Raw genomic sequence first — 22,915 nt, 5'->3', positions numbered from 1 at the left:
ACGTCTCTCATTGCTCCGTCGCATTCGTCATCCAGTCTCTTATCTCCTGTATCATTTTCATCTAATTCCTCTTCTCACTCTATAACATTGCCATCGACTTCGTTCGAGCGCTTTTCAAGGAACATATGAGAAGAAAATTAAAGTAGGTTCAAAGAACTTAAAAAATAAAAATAAAAGACATGATTTCTATCGAATATAAATCTGTGCAACAACATTAATGAAACGCAGCCTATGTGGCAAACTATAGGAGCAAACTGGAAGTATGTAATGTGTGCTACTGCATAATGTTAACGAATAAGTAGACAGAGAGAGAATAAATGCGTGATTATACTGATTCAAAACGAGGGAAATGTTACTGAGGAATCTGCGTAGCCTGCAAAAGACATTAATGTTGATTAAAAGTTTTTGGTTTCGTCTTAGCACTAAAATACCAACATAGGTTGGACTGGTTTGATGCGGCCCGTCACGAATTTCTCTCCTGTGCCAACATCTTCATCTCAGAGTAGCATTTGTAACTTACGTGCTCAATTATCTACTGGATATATTTTAGTCTCTGTCTTCCTCTAGAGCTTTTTCCATCTACAGCTCCCTCTAGTACTATGAAATACAGTCTCTGATGTCTTAAAAGATGTCCTATCATCCTGTCCCTTCTTGTCAGTGTTTTCCAAATATTCCTTTCCTCTCCGAATCTGCGCAGAACCTCATCATTCCTTACCTTATCAGTCCACCTAATATTCAACATTCGTCTGCAACACAACATCTCAAATGCTTGGATTCTCTTCTTTTCCGGTTTTCCCACAGTCCATGTTTCACTACCATGCATGCTGTCCTCCAGACGTATATTCTCAAAACTTTGATCCTCAAATTAAAGCCTATGATTGATACGAGTAGACTTTTCTTGGCCAGAAATGCCCTTTTCGCAAGTGCTAGTCTTCTTTTGATGTCCTCCTTGCTCCGTCCGTCATTGGCAATTTTGCTGCCTAGGCAGCAGAATTCCTTAACTTCATCTACTTCGCGACCATAAAACTGATATTAAGTTTCTCGCTGTTCTCATTTCTGCTATTTCTCATTACCTTAGTCTTCCTTCGATTTACTCTCAGTCCATATTCTTTACTCATTAGACTGTCCATTCTATTCAGCAGATCATGTAATCCTACGTCATTTTAAATGAGGACAGCAATAGCATCAGCGAGTAGTATCATTAATATCCTTTCACCTTGAATTTTAATTCCACTCCTGAACCTTTCTTTTATTTCCATCAATGCTTCTTCTATGTACAGACTGAACAGTAGGGGGCGAAAGGCTACATCCCGGTCTTACACACTTTTTAATCAGAGCATTTCGTTCTTGGTCGTCCAATCTTTATTATTCCCTCTTGGCTATTGTACATATTGTATATTACCCGTCTCTCCCTACTGCTTACCCCCATTTTTCTCAGAATTTCGGACATCTTGCACTATTTTACATTGTCAAACGCTTTTTCTATGTCGACAGCCGGCCGGAGTGGTCGTGCGGTTCTGGGCGCTACAGTCTGGAGCCGAGCGACCGCTACGGTCGCAGGTTCGAATCCTGCCTCGGGCATGGATGTGTGTGATGTCCTTAGGTTAGTTAGGTTTAATTAGTTCTAAGTTCTAGGCGACTGATAACCTCAGAAGTTAAGTCGCATAGTGCTCAGAGCCATTTGAACCAACCATGTCGACAAATCCTATGAACATGTCTTGAGTTTTCTTTAGCCTTGCTTTCATTATCAACCGCAGCGTCAGAATTGCCTCTAGTGCCTTTACCTTCCCTACATTCAAATTGATCGTCGTCTGTCACATCCTCAATTGTCGTTTCTATTGTTCTGTATATGGTTCTTGTCAGCAACTTTGATTTATGAGCTGTTAAGCTGATGGTGCGATAATTCCCGAACTTGTCAGTTCTTGCAGTCTTCGGAGCTGTGTGGATGACATTCTTTCGAAAGTCACACAGTGTACTGCAAGACTTATACATTCTACACACCAACGTGAATAGACGTTTTGTTACCAATTCCACTAATGATTCTAGAAAATCTGACGAAATGTTAACGGTCCATTCTGCCTTATTTGATCTTAAATCCTCCAAGGCTCTCTTAAATTCTAATACTGGATCCCCTATATCCACTAAATTGACTTATGTTTCTTCTTCTATCTCTTCAGACAAATATTCACCCTCACGGAGGGGAATACCTGTTCCACTCTTAACGTTACAAATTTTGCTTTTCATTTCACCGACAGTTGTTTTGACTTTCCTATATGCTGGGTCAGTCCTTCAGACTACCATTTCTTTTTTGATTTCTTCACACTAGTCATGCTGACATTTCGTCGTAGCTTCCCTGCACTTCCTGTTTATTTCATTCCTCAGCGACTTGTATTTCTGTATTCCTGAATTTCCTTAAACATTTTTGTACTTCCTTCTTTCATCGATGAGGTGAAGTATTTCTTCTGTTACCCATGGTTTCTTTGCAGTTACCTTCTTTGTAACTATATTTTTCTTTTCATTTTCTGTGATTCCCCTTTTTAGAGATGTCAATTCCTCTTCAACTGTACTGCCTATTGGACTATTCTTTATTGTTGTATCTACAACTTTAGAGAACTTCCTGCGTACAGCGTCACTCGTTAATACTTCCGTATCCGACTTCTTTGCGTATAGATTGTTCCTGACTAATCTCTTAAACTTCAGCCTCCTCTTTATCACTGCTACATTGTGATCTGAGTCTATCTCTGCTCCTGGGAACGCCTTACAATCCAGAATCTGGTTTCATAATCTCTGTCTGACCATGATGTAATCTAACTGAAATCTTCCCGTATCACCCGGCCTTTTCCAAGTAAACCTCCTTCTCTTGTGATTCTTGAACAGATTATTCGCTATTAACAGTTGAACTTTATTACATAACTCGATTAGTCTTTCTCCTCTCTCATTCCTTGTCCAAATCCCATATTCTCGTATAACCTTTTCTTCTACTCTTTCCCCTACAGTTGCATTCCAGTCCCCCATGACTATTCGATTTACATCTCCCTTTGCGTAATGTATTATCCTTTCAGTATCCTCGTATACTTCGTCTATCTCTTCATCTGCAGCTTGCGACGTCGGCATCTATACCTGAACTATCGTTGTCGGTGTTGGCGTGTTGTCTATTCTGATAAAAATAACACTATCAAAGAACTGTTCACAGTAACACACTCTCTCCCTACCTTCCTATTCATAGCGAATCCTGCTGTTACACTATTTTCTGCTGCTGTTGATATTACCCTATACTCATCTGACTAGAAATCCTTGTCTTCTTTCCACTTCACTTCACTTCACTGATCCCTACTATATCTAGATTGTGCCTTTGCATTTCCCTTTTCAGATTTTCTAGCTTCCCTACCACATCCACGCTTCTGACATTCCACGTCCCGAACTGCAGATCGTTATCCTTTCGTTGATTATTTAATCCTTTCCTCATGGTCACCTCCCTCTTGGCAGTCTCCCTCCGGAGACCCGAGTGGGGATTTTCCGGAATCTTTTGCCAAGTCATCGTGACACTTTTTCAATTACAGGCCACCTGTCCTGTGGATACACGCTATTTGTCTTTAATGCAGTGGTTTCCATTGCCTTCTGTCGCCTCATAACGTTGATTATTGCTGATTCTTCCACCTTTCGGGGCAGTTTCCAACCCCAAGAGCAAGAGAGTGCCCTGAACCTCTGTCCGCTCTTCCGCCCTCTTTCACAAGGCCGCGACCGCCAATGCTAATTATTACATTTAAGCGGTGGCGCGTTTCGAACCCGGAACCGAGGACGTTTTAATTAGGAATCAAAGATGCCACCCCTAATGTGTGTACTGCATTATAAACCCAGCAAATGTCATGGTATCTTGCTGTAAATTATTATAGTATCACCCATCTCGGTAGTCATCCTATTCAGTTGTTAGCTAGATATCGAGTGACATCGTAGTCTTCCATAGACAAAATTATATCAACTGAAAATTATCCTTCATTATTTCCTTGTTGTACATCACAGATTATTATCAATTATAAGAAATGTTATGTGTGTGTGCACTCACTGTGAAATATGTAGTTGTCCACGTTAAATCAGTAACCTAGATCTTAGATTATGGCATCTCCTTCCGATGTCCATTATTATAATAAGCCAAAATGCAATGACTTTAATGCCATTTTTTGTTTAACGACGTATACTTACAATTTTAAAAAAATGTGAAACGGCTCTATAATTAGAAATTCTGTGTGACGTCTACTGTGAGACGAAAAGTATAATACATGAATCCAGTGTACCTACATGCGATAAAGAAATTTCATATCTGAAGCTTTGTTTACATTTAATTAAGTTGACACTGTAGAAAGTTTCTGTCACTGTGGAAAGTGTGTTCTAATGTCACTATGAATCTTTGTGTATTGTCTGATTTCCTGACTGCCTGTGTTGTTTGATGTGATAAATCTTTAGCTAAAAATGTATCACATTAGCTTTGAAATTCACAGCTATTCACATAAGCAAGCTCTGAACTGCCACTGCTTTTAGCTTCAGATGACAATGAAGATTCTCACTTTGTTTCTTTTCTGGGACTGAGAGGTGATAAATCAACTTCACTTCGAACGGTAATAGCTATTATGGGACACACTGCAGGAGTTTCAGTGTTTGCATCAGTGCCGGAATTTTCATTCATGTTTTCAGCCTGGTGGTTGTAAGTTTCTACGGGACCAAACTGCTCAGGTCATCGGCCCGTAGGTTTACTAGTTAATCTAACATAAACTAGCTTGGCTTGTGAGCTAAGGATAACACACCCACCCACGCCCGAGGGAGGACTCGCTGACGGGGGGGGGGGGGGGGGGGGGGAATGAGCCGCGATAACCGTGGGAAGGCGCCTCAGACCCTGCTGCTATCAGGTGCGGCTTGTTCAGCCTGAAAGTAACACATAGGTGTTAATTACTTACATAACTGGATGAACAATCATTAATGGCGATTAACAGCAGTCCGAAATTCGAATGAAATCCGCATGCACAGACATCCGAAGTGGTTAAGACGACCGCTCGTGATAAGCGTGAAATCCAGGTTTGAGTTCCAGTCCGCAGCAAATTTTCGTATGTAACTAATAGGTAGTATATCTATACATAACACAGCGATGTCAATATATTCGCAGTCAGCGAATTTATTTATAATTTATATATGTATAAGACAGTAGGCTACGATAAAATTAAATTTATACAAATTTACACAAATTTGAATTAGGCCCAGACCTATTAGTTCACTCTAACATATTACGCTGTATGAATCATATTCTTTTAATAAGTGGCGAGTGAAATAAATGACAATTGATATGTGTTGCTAAGAGACATTTGCCAATCGTTGCACAAAATATGAGATATTTTTCACCTTTTCCATTTACAACTGTTGGTATGGAATATCTTCTTCTTCATCATGTTCTTCCATCATCAAATACAACAATAAATCATGATCACTGATCTGAGCCTCGCGGAGTGGCAGCGTGGTTTTAGGCGCTATGTCACGGATTGCGCGGTCCCTCCCGCCGGAGGTTCGAGTTCTCCCTCGGGCATTGGTGTGTGTGTTGTTCTTAGCATAAGTTAGTTTAAGTTAGTTTACGTAGTGTGTAAGTCTAGGGACCGATGACCTAAGCAGTTTGGTCCCTTAGGAATTCACACACACACACACACACACACTAATCTGAGAAATGTGTGTCTACTTGCACAATCTGTTCACAACAGAGCTGCAGGCTACTTTCACGTGGCACCGTCAGGGAATGCACTTACATAAAAGAGTTTAACATCTGTTTTCTCTGTACTGAAGCGATATATGGCTTTCCTTCCAACTTTTAAACCAATTTCGATATGTTATCTGCAGTTATTGCACAGGAACGCAATGCCTAAAAAGAACCGATCTTACAGCAGCTAGCAGCCATATTTTTCAGCTAGCAAGTTAAGTAACACAATAACTATGATTATCATCGACAAAACAGACACTTGATCATCAAGCTGTGATATGAAACTATGAAATACGAGAGTAACCAATTCTGTGTACCAGTTAAATTGAATGAGAGGTTTTTTTTAAATTTTTTAAAGGGAATGGAGAACCTCTACCGAAAAACCAACTGCAGGAGTTGATGCAGCTTTGTACTGACATGTAGCACCTGTACGACACAATGCATGCACGTTTGCATGTTTCCGTTCAACAGCTCAACAGCCTTGAGGTTACAGCGGTTACTGATGTACCAGCATTTCACATTTGCTATGGCTTATCTAATATTTGCATTAACCTGCGATCTTACAATGTTTAACATTTAACTGTGTTACCTAGACAAATGTATTCCCAAAACTTCATTACTTTACATTAATTATTTTTTGGTTTTGTGATTCTTTCCCGTCAGGGTAAAATCACTATTTTCTCTTTTGTTTTTTTTAACCAACGGATCTGCATTTTCAAATGTTTTAATATTGTCATAGACAAATAATTATAAATTCAAATGAATACCACGTCGAAAAAGAATGATAGGAAAAACTTCCGAGCAAAAGGAAAAGTTAATACGGTGATTAAAATGGCGGGACAAAAGAATAGAAATAAAGGAATTACATTTAACCAAGTAATGAAACAAAAACAATGATCAAAGTCATTTCTATAAAGATTTAAGAACAGAAAATTTCAAAGCACCTGACGAGAGTCTGACAACTTTTTGCTTGTGAGGATCGGACCTTCGGACCTCTACCATTACACCACGAAACCTGCTCATTCCTTACCATACCAGTCGAACTAATTTTCAACATTGAAACTTCCTCGCAGATTAAAACTGCGTGCCGCACCGAAACTCAAACTCGGGACCTTTGCCTTTCGCGGGAAAGTGCTCTACCGACTGAGCTACCCAAGCACGACTCACGCCCCGTCCTCACAGCTTTATTTCTGCCAGTACCTCGTCTCCTACATTCCAAACTTTACAGAAGCTCTCCTGCGAACCTTGCAGAACTAGCACTCCTGAAAGAAAGGATATTGCGGGCACATGGCTTAGCTTCTGTAAAGTTTTGAATGTAGGAGACGAGGTACTGGCAGAAATAAAGCTGTGAGGACGGGGTGTGAGTCGTGCTTAGGTAGCTCAGATGGTAGAGCACTTGCCGGCGAAAGGCAAAGGTTCCGAGTTCGAGTCTCGATCCGGCACACAGTTTTAATCTGCCAGGAAGTTTCATAACAGCGCACACTCCGCTGCAGAGTGAAAATCTCATTCTGGAATTTTAAACATTATTCTGTACCACCACATCTGGAATGCTTGTATTCTCTACTGCTCCGTTTCTCCCACAAATCATGCTCCCTGCCAGACAATGTTGTGCTCCACATGTACGTTCTCAGAATTTTCTTGCTCATATTAAGACCAAGATACTAGTAGACTTCTCTTGGCCAGGAATAGCCCTTTTGCTAGTGCTAGCTGGCTTTTTATGTCGTCCGTCATGGGTTACTTTGCTGCCTATATATCAGAATTCCTCAATTCCATCTACTTCGTGATCACCAATTTTCCTATTCACTGTTCTGGTTTTTGCTGCTTCTTATTACCTTCGTCTGTCTTCGATTTACTCTCGATCCATATTCTCTACACATTAGACTGCTAGTATATAGCGAGTCTCATATACCCTACAAACCAGCATGAATAATCTTTTTGTTTCTACTCTCTCCCCACCCTCGCCCTCGAAGATTTTAGATATTCCGATGGAATGTTATTCCTTCTGCCTCATTTGATCGTAAGGCGTCCAAAGATCTTTTAAATTCTAATCGTAATACTGGCTCCCTGACCCCTTCTCCGTCGACTCCTGTTTCTTCTTCTCCCATGTAACCAGATGAAATCTCCTCTCTCATAGACGTCTTCAGCGTTCTCTCTCCACCTATCCGTTCTCTCTTCTCCATTTAACACTTTTAATACCACCGCCCCTGCTTGAAATTTCACCGAAGGTAATTTTGACTTTTGTATATGCTGAGTCACTCCTTCCGGCAACAATTTCTGAATTCTTGAATTTCTCTGAACACCTTTTTACTTTCTTCTTTCGTCGATCTTTCTCGTATTAACCACCGTTTCGTAGCAGTTACCTTCCTTTTACCTACTTGTTTCTTTCCAACTTCTGCCATTGGCAATCTATAGTAATCTGGCAGACGTTGCTGGATTCGCTTCACCGTACCCTGTTGTGATCTTACTGTGGGTTTGTTTCACTCTGTCCTATATAAACGCCTCAGTCAGTGCAGCAGAAGAGAATGGCGACCCCTCCAGGGTGCGGGTGACCCTTTGCGGCCTGCATACGACCCCTCTGGGAGTCCCGTTGCCCAAGCGGGCTGCAGCCCGTCGCCCGCGCCGTTCTCACGTGCAGCCGCGGGCCGCGCTGAGAGAGACCTGCAGAAGCGTTCCCAGCAACGCGCCGCTAATTAATGGCACGGCCTACTTCATTAGGCGACGCCGCGGGCGAAAACTCCTGTTCTCCACACTGCCGCTGCCGCTGCCGCCTCATGAATGTGGGAGCGACCGCCCGGGCACGCGACACGGTCGCAACAGTAATACCTGCTGTGGAAGCGCTAATCTGCGAGGGCGAGACAGTTTGGCACCTCTGTCACTGCCTTCTACATCGATAACAACATTCTACAGTGTCAAACTAATTACACGAAAAGAAAGCTTCAGGAATGAAATTTTTACTGCCTTTATCGCATGTGGTTACACGAGATTACTAGTTTCGGCCGGGTAAGCTGCCATCTTTAGATCTGCAAGGCTAGAAAAATTACAAAATATTACGCTATTGTAACTGTAATTGTAAATTAACGATTTTACACAAGTCTTTTTCGACACACTCAGAATGTACAAGTTGTGAATTCATGCTGTGCCATAACCCGCACGTTTGTTCTTCTACCATAAAACGGACAGTGAATTTGAATTACAAAATAAACCACTATGTGTTGCTGTATGAAAATTAGCCCAAATTCACCTCCCACTCTACAAAAGTCTATGCTTTACCAAAACTATATATCCACAAACTGACATTCAACTTAAACTCGTATGCTAACCTTTGTCTAAAGAGAACCTAATTTGAATTGAACTGTAACTGGTCTGAATATAACTTATCCTCATATTAAACGCGCAACTGAAGTAAAACAACTATCTGGCCCCAATCAAAACTTTCGCTTACCTCACTTCTTGACAATGTTGTTGCAGATTTCTAGCAAGCTCAACAGCAAGCAGAAAACGACCAAGCTGCATTTCTATTTTTAAACATAATTTTCAAACAATATTCAAATTGCTGCATACCATATGGTGTAATGTGGTAATGCGTCACAATAAACATTTAATCAGTGGGATCGGGAGAGTAACTATTACCATGAAATGATATTCCAAGACAACGATTTTAGAATGAAGTATATATTTAAAAAAGACAGAGTACAACTTCGCGTGATCTTCACACTTAACATTGGTCTGAACATTACTGTGCTTAACAAAGTGAGCAATGATTTAGTAAGGGTACTAAGATAGTAAAAAATTTCTATAAAAACCAAACAGCTTAATCAGTTGATGTGTTAAAGCGTGATTCGGGGAAGTGGCGTAGTCTTTCTGTCAGCTCTGAACAAGTGAACAAAGTTAACTAGCTGACAATAATCGTGTCGAATAACTAGCAGCCCAGTGCTGTAATCTTACCTCAAACTAAAAAAGTAGTTTTTCAAAATTTATATTCTCTCCGCCTTTAAATATGTATATAATACTAAAGCTTGCCGTCCTTTACAATAAATCTTTCTTCATCTAACATAGACAATTCGCAAGTCAACGCAGAACTACTGAATACGTGCATCACCTACCACAGTTCAGCTAAGACTGTATCAGACTACTCCACAACAAGACCAAAGCTTGTTCAGCAGCAACATAATTTGCTTTCTCTCTGACGTGAACATCGACAAGTTACAAAAATCAAAATGACATACACACTTTACAAATTACCTTTACGTAAGTTATTACAGTATGTATACTTATTCGAATATATGCCTAAGAATAATATTACCTCATGATGAAAAGAAAGTAAGACATTAAGAAATATAACTGTTTCTCATGCTGGTAACATAGAGGCATACAGGTGAGGCACATGAAGATGTACCACATGTGTCTGAGTTGTCACCCAACTATATACTGCCGCATACCATTTGGGGTAATAGTGTGATACAAACGACTACCATCAGATGGCAGCACTCTCATGAATAGTAAGAAATATTATCAACGTTTTACAAAAAGAAATATACATACATGTAGCAGTACATGAGAGAGTACAATTTGAATCATTTAAAATGGAAAACATAACATTGTTAGACATATAAAATGGAAAATAAGCTATATAATAATACAGTATCCTTTCTTTCAGGAGTGCTAGTTCTGCAAGGTTCGCAGGGGAGCTTCTGTAAAGTTTGGAAGGTAGGAGACGAGATACTGGCAGAAGTGAAGCTGTGAGGACCGGGGGTGAGTCGTGCTTCGGTAGCTCAGATGGTTTTCCCCAAGAATCTTATTTTCCGGTCCAAAAAACCAATGCAGTGACATGGGTACGGGGAATGGTGGTGGGCTACGTGTATAACGAATCGGAAAAGGACAAAATTGATTTTTGGCATTTTCTCCTGGATGGACACACGAAGCTGCAACAGCATAAGAAATATGGGCAAGACTTCGCTAATTAGTTGCGACTTACATTTACCGACCCGCCGGCCAGATGGGGTGTGACGGGTGAGAGATGAGATAGACGAAGAAGCCGAGATAGACATCGATCACACTTACGGACCCTCAGTTAATTCCGAGAAGCCGACCCAGTCTTACACCAACGTCTGGAGAACGAGTCGATAGATGGCTCTCTTGCTCTATCGAACGTCGGGTCGTGAACAGGTGTCGCCCCCGACACGAATTTCATTTCATTGCTACAGGAGCATGTTTCTTTTGTATTTGTACTATCCGCAATGTCTTCATGTCTTTCATTTGGGCGTTTTCAGTTTTATTCATTTCCTTAATTAATTAATTTTCTAATCAGCCACTATTTGTCAACATATGGACATTGTAGACACTATTTATGCGGTAGCACAACAAAATGTATGTCAGCAAAGGTGGTAAGTCTGACAATGGAAAAAAAAGTGGTCAGAAATTTAAAAAAAAAAAAAGATGGTAGAGCACTTGCCCGCGAAAGGCAAAGGTCCCGAGTTCGAGTCTCGGTCGGGCACAGAGTTTTAATCCGCCACGAAGTTTTATATAATAATATTTCGTCAGTTCTTAAGATCGGAAAAATTATGTGCAATAAGGAAACTTTTGTTAAAGGCTGAATGAACGACGTCAAGTGGGACACAACATAGATAGCAGTAGCAGAATCATTCACTCTGTGGGACTATGGCCGAATATCTACTTTTACAAATTGCAACATCGTGTTAAGGTTCTATCGACACATTAAAAGAACGAACCAAGACATTTACAAAACAAATTGTCAAATTATTTGACAACAGAAGTAAAGTCAAAACGAAAACGATGAAATGGATTGTCGAGATTGAAACTGATCTGAAATTGTCGGGAATTACACCAGAGGACGTCAGAAACCGCAAAATATTCAAATGTGAAATTCACAAATACCTAGTTGAGCTAGAGGAGAAACAAAGAAGACGACTCGACCAACATGTCTGAAGGAAGACAGGAAGCCTAGAAGAAGAGAAAGAACGACATATCGTCACAAAGGAAGACCAATGACCACCTCTAAGTACCATTTTCGTAAAAAATGGCAAGAAAGTACATAAATGTTAGGAACTCTTTCCTGAAGGCGTCTGTCTGGAGTGCAGCCTTGTATGGAAGAGAAACAAACGAGAACGATAAGTAGTTCAGACAAGAAGAGAATAGAAGCTTTTCGAACGTGATGCTAGAGTAGAATGCCAGAGAATAGATTGGTAGATGGAGTAACTGATGACGTGACAGTGAATCATATTAAGGGCCAAAAGAATTAGTGCAAGGTTTAACTGAAAGAAGCGGTCGACTAATAAGAGACCTTCTAAGGTATGAAAATAGCTTCAGATTGGTAATGGAAGGAGGTTTGGGGGACCAAAATTGTAGAGGGGTGCCATGAGACGAAGAGAGTAAGGAGTTTCAAATGGACGTAGGTTTCTGCAGTTGCTCGGAGATGCAGAGGCTTGCACGGGATGGAGAAACGTGGAAAATTGCATCAAACCAGTCTTTCGGCTGAACCACGCCAACAACATGTTACATTTATTTCTGTTCAAGGTTAACTACCAGTCTCTACACCAGCTATCAATCCTCTGCAGATCTTCCTGCAGTTTGCTACAGTCTTCTAGTGTTCCTACCTTCTTACAGACAACAGCATTATCTGCAAACAGCCTCATGCAGCTTTCAACGTTATCCGTTAGTACGTATGTACGTAATGTAAACAATAACGGTACTCCAACACCTCTTTGGAGTACTCCTGGGGTACACCTGTCGATTTTGTTCCGTTAAGTGCGACGTTTTGAGTTTTCTCTGAAAGTTCTGAATCGAGTCACAAATCTGGTCCTATACTCAGCAAGCTTGTAATTTTCTCACGAAACGACAGTGCGGAACTGTATGAAACGCCTTTCCGAAGTCAAGGAATACGGCTTCATCCTGCGCACCGACGTCTTCGGCGCTCTGAACGTCACGGACAAACAGACCAAGTTGAGTTTCGCAAGACCTTTGTTTGCAAAATCCATGTTTATTATTTCCAGCTGAAAAATGTTCCTCTCGGAGCATAAAAAAGCGAGAATAGGTTCCTGTTTACTGAAAAGATTCTGACTAAAAAGTGGCGTACCACCTGCCTCATTCTATCTTCCTCAGCATCTTAAAAAATTTTCCAAAAAAATTTTGGCATACCAACATATTCGCGCTTTTTCAAACATGCAACTAACAAAACTCCCAGCAGCTCCCCTAACAGTAACTCACTCACATCCACTAGCCTATCGCTCAAAGTCACTCATACCCATCCACTCCCTGTTGCACTTTCTCACTCACTCATGCAGCCCAGTTATGGTCTTTAACTCCTTGTGTCTCTCTGACATTGTCTCCTATGTCGCAGCCACAGTCCCCTTCCTTCTGTGCTACTACTAAAGCCTCATCTCACTTTAACTGTCTCTGTCTTGTTCTCTTACTGATGATATCACATTTCTTTCTTCCTTCTGCTGATGTCTCTTCTCACTGTCACTAACTCTCTCTTCCTCACTGTCATTGCCATACACTCTCTATTTCAGTATCACTAGCTCTGTTTCTCATTATCATTGGCTCTCATCCACTTCCATTCCTCCTTCACTTTATTCTTCCCCTCCACCCCCCCCCCCTCCCACCCTTGGCGCTGTGTCCTTCACTCTTTTCCTAGCACTGTTCTTTCTATCAACTACGCACATCGAAAAAAGTTTTGCATCACCTCGCTTCCGAGAGATCCGGAACCTGTACAAAAAATTGGAATACAGATCAACATAAACATCATTTCTGCGCTTTTTATTCCTCATCAAAACCACACATTGCTTGTTGTACCACGATACAGCGAGACCTTCAGAGGTGGTGATACAGATTTCTGCACACACCGGTACCTCTAATACCCAGTAGCACGTCCTCTTGCATTAATGCATGCCTGTATTCGTCGTGGCATACTATCCACAAACAGCCCTTTTCAATTTATCCCAGGCTTGTTCGATAGGGTTCATGTCTGCAGATCGAGCTGGCTACTCTAGTCGAGCGATGTGGTTATCCTGAAGGAAGTCATTCACAAGATGTGCGCAATGGGGGCGCGAATTATCGTCCATGAAGACGAGTACCTCGCCAATATGGTGCCGATACGGTTGCACTATCGGTCGGAGGATGGCATTCACGTATCGTACAGCCGTTATACGGCGCCTTCCATGACCACCAGCGGCGTACGTCGGCCCACATAATGCCACCCGAAAATATCAAGGAACCTCCACCTTGCTGCACTCGCTGGACAGCGTGTCTAAGGCGTTCAGCCTGACAGGGTTGCCTACAAACTAATGTCTGGTTGAAGGCATATGCGACACTCATCAGTGAAGAGAACGTGATGCCAATCCTGAGTGGTCCATTCGGCATGTTTTCATGTTTTTGGCCCCATCTGTACCGTGTAGCATGGTGTCGTGGTTGCAAAGATGGACCTAGCCATGGACGTCGGGAGTGAAGCTGTGCATCATGCTGCCTGTTGCACACAGTTTGAGTCGTAGCACGACGTCCTGTGGTTGCAAGAAAAGCATTATCCAACATGGTGGCGTTGCTGTCAGGGTTGGGCGCCCTGAGCAACCCATGTTATCGACAATTCGTGTCTCTCTGTATCTCATCCATGTCCGAACAACATCACTTTGGTTCACTCCGAGACTCCTGGACACTTCCCTTGTTGAGAGCCCTTCCTGACACAAAGTGACAATGCGGACGCGATCGAACCGCGGTATTGCATGGTTGAACTACAGACAACACGAGCCGTGTACCTCCTTTCTGCTGGAATGACTGGAACTGATCGGCTGTTGGAGCCCCTCATTCTAATAGGCGTTGCTAATGCATGGTTTTGTACATCTTTGTCTGAACAGACAAAGGGACTATGTCTGTGACACAATATTCACGGTCAACGTCTATCTACTGGAGTTCTGGGAACCGGGGTGATGCAAAACATTTTTAATATGTGTATGTTCCACTGCCACCGTGTCCCTGTATTTCTCTGACGCTGTCATTGTCTCCTTCGCTCTTTCTAAGACACAACCACAGTTTATTGTCTTCTAGTACTTATTACTTTTCCATCTCTTTACCACTGACGCTTTGTTCTTCTATCTCACCACAAGAAGTTGAGAGTATGTTGCTATGCGAAAATTTGTGGGAAAATTTTTGAAGGTGCTGAGGATGGTAGAATGAGGCAGATGATACCTCAATTTTTAGTGAGAGTCTTACATAAACAGGAACTTATTCACATTTTTTGTGCTCCAATAGGAGCATTTTTCTTTAGATACGAAACGTATTGATCAGAAAAATGTCGATAGATTATTTATGTGAAACTGAAATTACATAAAATTTATTTTACATCTCAGACCAGATTGTATATGCTAAAAAATTACATGTGCTTCAGTATCATAACTTCTGGTTCCAACTTGTGGTTCCCAGATGACAACGGAGACACTTAGACAGCTCCATTTGTCTAAGCAGGAGGAAGCGTGTAATATTCCTACTTTGTCCCAGTACGGTAGCATAGTGACACTAAGACGATCCTTCTGTTAGGCTATCCGAAACACTTCACCTTTTTATCGTCAATAGACTTTGACGCATGATCACCAGGAAGTCCAGTTTTTATGTGCGACGTTTTTCGGAACATATTAAGTTGGCCTACTCGTGCTGTCGCATGCATACCGATAGAAGAGATTTTCATTCTGCAGAAACTTTACAATGCATGACCATGCAACGTGTACCTCAATTCCACAACAGACTGACGTCAGTGATACATGGTTATAAATATACGCATCTTTCCTACGGCCCTTCTTGAAAACGGGAATAACCTGCACTTCTTTTCGAGTTTAGTCGACTAGATACAAATTTGAGATTCTTTGCGGACTGGTGACGAAACTCTTGGCTCACCGAGCTAGTCTGACGCAGTTCTTCCGTTCATTTTCCCTCGTAAACCGTGGCCCCCCACTGGGAGACGGGCGACACCGCGCAGTATGTGGCCTTAATAACAGGCGACGCGCTCGCTGGCACTGACCTGGCTGCTACCCGGCTGGCTAGGCGGCCGCTGCTACTGCTGCGCGGTGCCTGGCCCGCGTCCGCCGCCCATTGTTCCCGCGGCCTTAATGTGGAGCCTTTGTTTCTGAATCGGTTCATCTGACCCGCGGCCGTGACCAAGAGCGCCGCTGCCACCGGTCAATGGCGTCCACACTTAAAGCGACTGCCCCAGAAACGTCTGCAACGTCTGATGCACGAGCTGCAGTGTGACAAATTACCGTCCACACGGTCGCAGCCTCTGTCACCAAAATTTTGACTCGGTTCTGGTCATAAATTAGTCAATATAAAGTACGTAATTATTTTAATTGGCGGAATGAGAACTTATTAATAAATTGATGGGAAAAATTCTATCATTAAAAAAATTTAGAGCAATGAACTTTCGGGAATACATTCGTCTAAGTAACATATTTAAGTGATTAACGTTTGAAATATCACAGGTTAATGTTGTTGTTGCTGTGATCTTCAGTCCAGAGACTGCTTTGATGCAGCTCTCCATGCTACTCTATCCTGTGCAAGCTTCTTCGTCTCCCAGTACCTACTGCAGCCTACATCCTTTTCAATCTGGTTAGTGTATTCATCTCTTGGTCTCCCTCTACGATTTTTACCCTCCACGCTGCCCTCCAATACCAAATTGGTGATCCCTTGATGCCTCAGAATATGCCCTAAGACCAACCGATCCCTTCTTCCAGTCAAGTTATGCCACAAACTTCTCCTCTCTCCAATTCTGTTCAATACCTCCTCATTAGTTATGTGATCTACCCATCTAATCTTCAGCATTCTTCTGCAGCACTACATTTCGAAAGCTTCTATTCTCTTCTTGTCCAAACTATTTATCGTTCATGTTTCACTTCCATAGATGGCTACACTCCATACAAATATTTTCAGAAACGACTTCCTGATAAATCTATACTCGATGTTAACAAATTTTTCTTCTTCAGAAACGCTTTCCTTGCCATTGCCAGTCTACATTTTATATCCTCTCTACTTCGACCATCATCAGTTATTTTCCTCCCCAAATAGCAAAAATCTACTTTAAGCGTCTCATTTCCTAATCTAATTCCCTCAGCATCACCCGATTTAATTCGACTACATTCTGTTATCGTCGTTTTGCTTTTGTTGATGTTCATCATATATCCTCCTTTCAAGACACTGTCCATTCCGTTCAACTGCTCTTCTAGGTCCTTTGCTGTCTCTGTCAGAATTACAATGTCATCGGCGAACCTCAAAGTTTTTATTTCTTCTCCATGGATTTTAATACCTACTCCGAATTTTTCTTTTGTTTCCTTTACTGCTTGCTCAATATACAGATTGAATAACATTCGGGAGAGGCTACAACCCTCTCTCACTCCCTTCTCAACCATTGCTTCCCTTTCATACCCCTCGACTCTTATAACTGCCATCTGGTTTCTGTACAAATTGTAAATAGCCTTTCGCTCCCTGTATTTTACCCCTGCCACCTTCAGAATTTGGAAGAGAGTATTCCAGTCAACATTGTCAAAAACTTTCTCTAAGTCTACAAATGCTAGAAACGTAGGTTTGCCTTCCCTTAATCTATTTTCTAAGATAAGTCGTAGGTCAGTACAGGTTAATGTAAGCACTAGAGAAACCGTTGCCAATGCGAAGTTGTAACCGCTAGAACGTTGAAGGCAAGGACGCATGCGTGCTTGTATTGTGTCATACTAGTGCTGGATGTCAGTTTGTGGGATAGAGTTCCAGGGCTGTTGCAATTGGTCGGTCAGTACAGGGGCGCTGGTGTTCTCATTCGATATGTGCTCGACTGGAGACAGATCTCTTGATCGACACTGCAGAAAATATTGGGATACAAAAGCGCTATGTGGGCAAGCGTAATCCTGATGGGAAAACAACGCTGGAATGCTGTTATGAATGCCAGCACAACAGTTCGAATCCCCAGATTGAATGTATAAATTTGCAATCGTGGTGCATACGAGAAACACGAGAGTGCGCTTTCTGTTTCACAGAATCGAACCCCAGTCCATAACTCAGCCCTCAACTGGCCTCCTTCTAACATACGAGCATCACTGGCAACGAGGCAGAACTAGCTTTCACCAGAAAACACAACAGATCTCCAACCTGGCCTCCAGAAAGCTCTCGCTTGACACCACTGAAGGCAGAAACAGTGATGGTCTGGTGTCAGTGAAATGCTCGGTACGGGGCACCTGGCTCGGAGCTGACCTTGAAGTAACCAACTTTTAACAGTCCGCTGTGCCCTGTAGTGCCAACTGTTGCTTTAATTTCTGTTGCAGATCCGGTGCGATGCGCCAGAGCCAAACCCTGAACACAATGGTCTTCCCTATCTGTAGTGCCACTTGGCCGTCCGGAGCCCGCTCTTCTTACGACGGTATCTTCCCGTGACCACTTGCCAGCGGTCGTGTAGACTGGCTGCATTCCTGCCAAGTCTTTCTGCAGTATCGAGGAAACATCCAGCTTGTCGTAGCGCTTTTACACGCCCTCGTTCAAACGCAGTGAGCTGTTGGTAATGGCGACTTCTTGTTCTTATCTGACGTCAATTATTTACGTCCAATGTAAAAGATATCTAACGCTCACGACAGTTACAGCGAGTAATTAAAACAAACCTGATTTGCGTACACATTGTGACGCTAATAGCGCCACTGTTACGTGAATGGGGCGAAATGTGAATAGACATCACCTCTCACACGTAGAAACACGTCTACCAATTTTCTTTTATCTCGCACAACTACTTCTTGCTGTTGAGATTTGTTTTCCGTGGCGTAGCATTGAGTAGTTGATAACTCTGTTTACATTTACTGCAGACAATTTGATCGTTCAAGTATATCTGAGATTTAACCTTGTTTCAGTTTCACTGCCAAAAAATAAAAATTAACGGTACCACATCACGTTCCTACGGGGCGCCTTTAAGGACTGGTACTTGGAGACCTTGGATGTTTTTACTGCCCTGAGAGCCCAAGGTAACAAACAAGCATATTGAGCACCAATCGAAAATACTGAACGTTCACGTGGTGCTTTAACGTTCTGGTTGGGACATTCTCCGGACCAGCATTTTGTTTTTTATTTATTTAATCTTATACAGCTTGTGGTAAAAACTGATGGGCAGAAGTACTGTTTTGCGAAGACTATACGCCTTAGAGAAAAAATCATTTTGCAAAAGTAGCCTCTCCTTGAAGCAACGATTCAACAAACTTGCTAGGCGTCATTTACAGCCGAAGGTGGAACCTTGTCGGTTGAAGATGACACTGCTACTCGACAGTAAGACTAAATGATTCATCGTTGTCTCGTATAATGTATTTTAAGAAATGTTGTGTCTCGGAAAACATTACTTAATCTACGATAAAAGGACAGCTCCTTTTTAACTTTTAAACCAGGTATTTGGTCACTAAGGCCACGCAGAAAACTCGTTAGTTTTTATACTTCACCCTCAGTGGTGTTGGCATCTATAAGTATCATTGTAATTCTAAATATTCTTAATCGTTGGTACACATTTTCAATATTATGTTATTTTTAGTCGTCGTTCAGAGGTTGTCAGCCCTCAACTACAACGTTCGCCACTTTCGCCTTAGAGAAGGTATAGTGCATTCAAACTGCAGTGTCGGAACGTAGCGATACACCCTAACGACAGATACCAGCCAAACGCGAAAAGTCCTAGTTTTGGCGCCGGTAAATGGGCTAGTAATGGGATGGCTGAAAAACCAATTGTCTGAACCGTGTCGGTAGGTAGATAACAAAACACGTTTTTTTAAAGGATGAAATCTGTTTCCAGGAAGGCTCACTATTTTCGTTGCTAGGTGGCACTGTAAAGGCCTAGGAACAGTACGTTGTCAACCGAACAAAGAAAAAAACGTTCGCGGGAAATTTGTTATCACAAGTGAATAAATGTGAAATGAGATTACGATACCGTAGAAAAGAAATAGTCTAATGGTACAATGCTAATATTAGCTACATTACAATCCAATAACAGAGTTCTCTATTTCAGTCTAAAACCTCATTATATTCCAAAATTGTCAGTTAATATGCTCTGGCAGGCAGTTGAATACATGTGTACACATGCATTTCACTCCATTCTGTACTGACGTTAAACGCTGGAAAGACTTCAAGGGCTTACCTTCAGTGTATAATGCACGGCTAAATGTGTATTCAACAACCGGTTAGAGAACGTTAATAATTTTTTGGGCAGTATGATTGAATTTAAGAGCGAATTACTGAACAACTTCTATTCCGCTCATGAGTAATTAAGCAGTGACTATAAAAATTAGTTACGCTTAATGTAGAAGATAGTAGGATTGTAACACTACATTACTTCATAACTTTGAGTCAGTCCACTGGAATGAATTTCGTGTGGCTAGCCCCCCTCCTCTTTCCCCTCTCCCTCCCGTCTGATACACCGTTTGCCTGGTGCAAGTCATTAGTTCATGCCACTTCGGCGACTTTCCTGTCGATGAGGATGACACAATGATTAAGGTTACATGTAGGTTGCAGTCCCTGAATGGAGAAAATCTCTGACCCAGCGGGAAATCTAACTATGGCCATTTCACATGGAATTCTTCCACGCTGACTACTCAGTTAAGTCAGTCAGTCCACTGAATTACATTTAATTAAAATTTGTATCTTTAATTTATTTTCTCAGTTCATATTCATCTCACTGAAGGATCCCGTGGAAGAGGATGCATGCAATTTTAAGTGCTGTGTACCCTAACTCCAATGGAATAGACATATGCACGGGTAATGGGTGACATCACATAAAATGTAGATCCAGAAATTATGTAGATAGACTATGGTTGAATAGTAGCTTCCATAGCGATTTTATACTGTTTGCATTATATTAGAAGACTAAATTAATCAACTATGTATAAAACAATAATTTAGTATTCATTATTATTCAGTTTGCTGTGTCCAGTTGTTTACATTATCTTACTTCTCGATGGTCACATAGTGCGAAGTGATATTACATGCTATTATTCAACACAATGTAGTATCAAATTTTTGAGTCATCAGTTAAACCTACCTGTAACTTCTGGACTATATAATATGCCTTATCGCAAATGAATGTCGCTACTTTCCTTCTGAATTTACCCACAAACAATGAATGGGCACTTTTCAGATGTTTCTTACACAGGGCAAGCGAAGGTGTCAACTGTCCCCCCTAGCTTACGGTATGTTATATGCCCGTTCTTCTTCTTACAGTGATGTAATGACATCCTCATCGAGTAAGGAACATATTAACGGAGCATGTACAAGAGATTAAGAAGTTATTAATTTGCTCTGAACTGGGTTGCACTAACAAATCACTATTATGTCAGACAGAACATTCCTTAAAATGCGCTATATGAGATGACGATGAATCTTTTAGTTAGCTGGTGTTGCAGATACACTTCGCGATGATTTGATTTGACTTGATTTATTGCTCATTTAGAGACCTGTTGCCTTACATTTTATAATTTTATAACAGGTTGTTCATTTTAGAGCTTTTCATGTAGGTTACAAAACATATTCCGTATTATAAACAGCAATTATTGTTTTCAGTAATTACAATAGAAGTTATAATAAATTAAAAATACACTAGAAATTTAAAGAAAAAACATAAAACTATTCCAATTTTACGAAGATACGGTGATAGATGATAGGAAAGACTTGGATAGTTAGACAGAGAGAGAGAGAGGGGGGGGGGGGAGAATGTTACTCTATCCGAGCCAGCCTGGTCTGACAGCCTCGGAACTACTTCGAGCCTTGCAGTCCCAATCCGCTACAGTTTGGTTTACTGATTAATATATCTAAACACTGTTTACAAAAACGCTATAACTATTATGTATATCATGGAAAGCGTAGTGGAGCGTGAGTGTTAAGGGGCTCCGGAACGCCCTATACTTGCAATGTTAAAATAACGCTTATAAATTACATCTTTCCTCACAAAGTATTTGAGGTTGGAAGTTGAACTTTTTACAGATTATTTATTGGAATATGGGCTACAACTTAACACAGGGATTTTACAAAATTGTAGTTCAGTTATTAAAGTTGATTTTTTTTCAATTGTAATGAAAATTCACAACATTTTTTGCAATTTTTTATTTATATATTCAAAAATATACAGTTTTTTGGAAAAAGGCTGTGTTAAATTATGCAGAAGGTACTGTGTAACGTTTACTGAAAGTTTGAAACAAATATGTTTGGAAGATCCTTAGAAAACATGTAATTAGTATGAGAAAATAAAAGTTTTGGGAATCGAGCGACAAAGATTGGATTAACTTTTTAGTGCATTCCAGGTCCATAGGATGGATTATCTTCATCCTCTGCAAACTCCTCCTCCAGCTTCCTCTTGTTCCTCCTCCTGTTTACTCTTGCTTGTATTTCTAGACTCTTTACAGCCCTGTCTGCAGCCTGAAGGCGTTCCTTGTCTAAAGCAAGCATCGCTCGTACCATGTTAGAACCTATCTTCATTCCCATATTTCTAAATACCTTGCACCTTACAATGTTGCCATCATTGAAAGTCGCAACAGCATCATACACACCAAAGTGAAGTGTTTCTATTCCAACAAATACAGTTTGGGGATTCTCGACCATATAACACTATTTACACTTTCATTGGGGTTTTGAGTTTTTCCGTGAATACACTTTTTCAACAGTTCAGGTGCTGCTAAGTCTCTGAAAATAGGTTTTATCACCTCCATTATTGCATGAGGCAGACTATGCTTATGAGTGTACACTTCACCAGTTAGCAATCCTTTGTTATATTTACACCAACTGTCTTCTTCTTTGGGACACAAGCTATGTTGGGGATTTTCATCGTCTTTATTGTTTACAGTAATAACACATACCTTTGGCTTTCCAACATTTCTCCTTTTCTTAAAAGCCTTCAGAGGATTTCTAATAACTTTACTTTTACTCATTATTATACTTCAACAAAACAGAGACTCAAGAAACAGAATTAATTACGAATATTTTCGAGATAACGACAGAGTAAATAAACTTGAAACAATCGACAATCACACCAGCGATATATATTGAACCATCACAGGTTAGCCACAACACATACTTTATCTCACATCACTAAAATGTACCTGATGAACACGGACGTTAATAATAACACCATTTGACAGCAGTTTAACAGCGCCACAGAGGGTCACGCCCATGTAGAGCACATTTCAA

The sequence above is a fragment of the Schistocerca nitens genome, chromosome 5 (assembly GCF_023898315.1).
Source record: "Schistocerca nitens isolate TAMUIC-IGC-003100 chromosome 5, iqSchNite1.1, whole genome shotgun sequence".
NCBI lineage: Eukaryota > Metazoa > Arthropoda > Insecta > Orthoptera > Acrididae > Schistocerca > Schistocerca nitens.
The sequence above is the reverse complement of the archived record's forward strand: the minus strand, read 5'-3'. Positions refer to the sequence as shown.